The 4493-nt window shown below is 55.2% G+C and overlaps 1 protein-coding gene across 1 annotated transcript in view; it reads left to right on the top strand.

Moving 5' to 3' along the window:
* The window catches only part of BRINP2 (bone morphogenetic protein/retinoic acid inducible neural-specific 2), a 22150-nt gene that overhangs the window by 733 nt on the left and 16924 nt on the right, over positions 1-4493 (top strand). The window lies entirely within an intron of this gene.

Here is a 4493-nt window from a genome sequence, read left to right as displayed (position 1 = left end):
CCCCCCCACGGCTGGGCACATCCCACAGCTTTGCCTCCAACAGGTATCACTCTGCCTGGCACAGACATTAGGTGCTGCTTTTGCTCTGGGCTTTGGCTCAGCGTTTACAGGGGGTAGTACCAGAGTCCGTCCAGAGTCCTGTGCTTCCCCATGGCACCCAGCAAATACCACCACAGCCTCTCCCCAGCGCACGCTTCACAGTTTGTGTATCTCTAGATCCGCTCCTGCAGCATGAAAGGGCAGAAATCAATGTTAATGTCTCCGACAATTAGCTAACGTCTTAATTATCAAACTTGGCCTGATTAGTGGTGGAGCGTGTGGCTCCGGAGATGCCGTCGGCACGGAAGTAAGCAGGACCTCGGCATTACTCTGCAGGATGTTGCTGCTGTCGCCATCAGCTCCAAGGGCAGTAAAGAAAGGCATTTGGAGCTCACCCGAGCTGCTCGCTGGGCGCACGAGCATCCCCGTCCACACCTCACACCATCCTGCCTTGGTCTCTCGAGCCGTTTTGGATGAGGACACCCACTGCAGAAGCAATCCCGTTGCCATCTCAAGGGTGGGAGGGTGCAGCTAGAAATCGCAAGAAGCTATTTTTAAGATGCAGCTTGTGACGAGTGACAGTCTGGGCTGTGCACCGGCTGTCACCAGAGGGACACTGGGGCCTTCTGCTGCAGGCAATGGGGACGTGGAGGGTTGTAACAATATCAGGAAGACTTGGCCGGGAAGGAGGTTGTGGTCCTGGGAAAGTTTGCCAAGAATATTTGCATTGGCACTCTTCCTTTGCTTTAAGGTTTTTATAGAAGGGGGAAGGAAAAAAAAAAATAAATTAACAAGCTGGAAGTTTTCCAACTTTTGTGATGCAAAACCCTAAATCCAAAAAAAAAAAAAAAAAGTAGTCAGATGCTTTTCATCAGATCTTCATTCTTTTGGATCAAGGAAAAGTGATTAGAAAGTTATTTCCAGCTCTAGTAGTAAGGTCAAGGGGGTTACTTGTTTCCGAAAAGCTTTGCTCTCCCTGGCATCCCAGGAGGATGCTGGTGTGAGCAGGTGGAGGTGCACCACAATAAGCGTTGCCCCGACCTTGCAGAGCAGCAGCAGCAGCCCCTCAGCAAAACCAGACACACAGCACCCCCCACTCCCACGCACACAGAGCTGTGTGGACTAAGGAGTATATGGAGCTATAGCAATTTTTGCATGTACTTGTTTTATATAACCCCTGATCGATACAAGCAAATAAATTAGCCCAGCTAACAATGGTGCAGGAAAGCTGCTCCTTGGGGATAAGCTCGCTGCGTAACTCAGTGCAGCCCTGCTGCAGGCTCTCCTGCCCACAGTGGCTTTCCCATTCCTGCCCGACTTGGGGCTTCAAGTTTCTGTTGGCAAGGATGCTCGCGTGCGTCAGCACCCGTCCCCAGGCAAGAGCCCGGCTCAGAGGTGCCAGCACTCACGGTGTAAATAAGAGGCAGGTGTAAATAAGAGCTTATGTAGCAAGTCTGGAAAGTTTGATGCTTTAAGGTACTCTGCACACCAGGAGGGGACCTTTTCTGGGTTTGCACCAGTCAAGCGCTGGAAGTACGCAATCCTGACTATTTTTATTGCTCTGTAGTAAAACACGAGGTGGCCACAAGGAAACGTCTCGTGTTCAGCCATGAATCTTGGAATAAGCTCCCCAGGAAAGGCAGCAGAGCGTGCTGTCTGGGCACAGCAGCCCAAGGGAAGAGGTGACCCAAGGTGGCTCCATCCCTAGTATCTGTCCCCATGATGGTCAGCCAGGAGAGGTTTGCTGCCTTGAGCTGCGGTGCTGGGAGGGGAGGTGGGAGAGAGGGTTTGGAGGGGAATGGCAGCACAGGGAGCCCCTCTCAGGGAAGGCAGGTGGGGGTGCCTCCCACACTGGTGCTGGCAGGGAACTAGTCAGTGCTGGTGGGAAGCTGGTAGCACCCAGGATGGTTTTCTGGAAGAAACAGTGCTCTGCCTGGTCCCCCCCCACCCCAAAATCCCTTCCGTGCTTTGAATCAAAGGAAGGATGCTGCCACATCCTCCTGATTTACACTAGTAAAACCTCAAGGAGGGCAGCGACGTGACTGGTGTGAGACCATCCATACCAGCCTGTGGTGGTGTGACGTGGCGATGGATGAGGCTAGTGTCCCGCGGTGCTCATGGAAAAGTATCCCTTTGGCTGTACAGAGCCGGATGGGGGGAAGAGGGGGCCAGTCAGGGAGCAGCCTCTGCCCCCCGGCCCAGCTCCACCTCTGCTGGGATGGTCAGGAGCCAACTAAAAGCCACCGGCAATGACAGACTAAGGAGAGTGGCAGTGCCGAGCCCGTTCGTGGTGCAACAGGCAGGCTGCCTAACGTGCTGGCTATTTAAGCAAGGTGTTTTTGCTGGCACAGCCATATTTAATGCTACAAGCAGAACGTTTCCACACGCAGGGTTTAGAAAGATGCTGCTCAAAGGAGTGCACTCGCCTTGGGAGTGCTGCTTTCCTCCCTGTCACGGAGGGCTTAGCCCATGGTCAGCATCTAAACCATCCGTAGGATTTGTTGCTGGGCCCTGGCTCCCACCGTGCTCTCCCGGGCACGGCAGCTTGTCCCTGCTCCCAGGTCACCCCACACGGCGCAGCAGCAGGATGCACAGCTGCAGGGTTTAATCCCGAGCCTCACGTGCTCCTTCGGTCTCCAGGCCACCTCAATATCTGCATCTGCAGATATTCCTGGGGAGGAGAGCAAGGTGCTTTCCTGCTTCAGACAACCGTGGCATCCTGGCTGCCTGCTTCCCCCTGGTCCAGCTTTGGATGCAGGCAGGGAAGATTTCAGAGCAGCTGAAGTGCCTCGGCTGCTCAGCCATCACCCGCACGTGGCAGCGCACGAGCAGCTCTGTGAGCAGCCGGCGTCAGGTCCTGCCACGTTTCAGCAGGGGATACCCCCTCTTACCCTCGAGGTGCGGAGCGAGGAAACCAGCCTGACATTGCTGGTCCCAAAATCCATGGGGGCCCATTCGTTTGGGCCAGGATTGAGCCACATCATGGCCATGGGGGACTCCACATGCCAGGAGGAGGAGGGAAAAACTTGGGCGTTATGCAGCTGCCTGCCAGGCTGGGAGAAATCGGAATGACGTGGAAAAATGATGCAGGGGGGACAGAAAAAACCCTGCCTGCTGCTCCTGCCTGCCCCACTGCCCTGGCACCCCCAATCTGGTGATGCGAAAATCTCAGCTTTTGTTTAAAATTAACAGGGCCTCAGCCTCGAAGGCTGAGCAAGAAGCTGAGAAAGCGTAATCAAAGCACACCCTTAAGGGTTTAAAAATAGAAGAGAGGGAGAAATTTTTTTTTTTTTCAAAATAATAATACACGTTAAAGCACGATGATTCATCCAGCAAAGCCCCGTTCGAGAGAGTGTGGGGCTGGTGTGCGCTCGGGAGGGGCGAGCATTTGGGCTCCCAGCCCCCACCAGCCACCTTCCTCACAGCCTGGGGGAATAAAATCACCTCCCCTGGAAGCACTGTGGTGGTGGGGTCCCTACTTTTAGGCAAACAGCTCTTGCTGCCCAGCAGGACACCTCACCCCACCTCACCTTGCCCCAGCTCTGCCGGACCTTGCAAATTCAGGCTCTGGGGCTGCTGCTCCCAGCAAAGCGCTCTCTGTGTTCCCGCAGATACTGCCACATGTATATACTGACCTGAGACCGGGAAGGTCTTGTCTTGAGATAAATGCTGATTGAGTTCCAAACACCACTGTGATCAGCCCAGCCAGCCTTGGGGTGGACATCCATCCATCCACCCACCCACCCATCCCTCCATCATCTCAGCCACTGGCAGGATGCAAAGAAAAGTCTAACATCAACCGCATGTGGCTCAACCCGTACCTAGAAAAGCTCATTTTTTCCAGTTTCCTATGCTTATTATTTTCTAGTTCTCCTAAAACGAGCTGCACGTGCTCGTGATGGGCATCCCCAAAGTGCAGGGTGCAGAGGCAGCCCATTGTCCCCACCACACGGGCACCCCATAGGAGCAAGCTTGGCTCACCAGGCTGATGCACAGCAGAAAAAAACATAAAGAAAAAGCCAGAAATTCCTCAAACAGGCACTAGCCAGGTTTTCATTTAACTTCAGCAGCAGCCAGCACCCCTAACCCCATAAACTCTTACCTCCTGCTGCACAACCTGTCCGTGCCCGATGCATGGCTCTCCTTGGAGCACGGCTTTCCCTTCATCAGCATCCCAGCAGCCTCCCCAAATCCAACCCCACCTTCCCTTAGCTTGTGGTTGCACCTGGCACCTTGTCCCGTGCCACCGGCCTCACGGGCTCCTCGCTTTGCGCGGTGCCGTTGCAGGGCAGGGCTGTCCCGGAGGATTGCCGTGGGGCGAGAGAATGAAGAAGCCGGCTGAGCGGCAGCAGGATGGGGCGGCAGGACCTCCTGCGTGCTGACGGGCCCCCGCCGATGCTCCCGTGGCCGCTGGCCCTCCTGGCCCTGAGGGCGTGCTGCCGCTGGGGGGTGGC

The sequence above is a fragment of the Charadrius vociferus genome, unplaced genomic scaffold (genome assembly GCF_000708025.1).
Source record: "Charadrius vociferus isolate BGI_N301 unplaced genomic scaffold, ASM70802v2 scaffold39, whole genome shotgun sequence".
In the NCBI taxonomy this organism is placed as follows: domain Eukaryota; kingdom Metazoa; phylum Chordata; class Aves; order Charadriiformes; family Charadriidae; genus Charadrius; species Charadrius vociferus.
The sequence above is the reverse complement of the archived record's forward strand: the minus strand, read 5'-3'. Positions and strand labels throughout refer to the sequence as shown.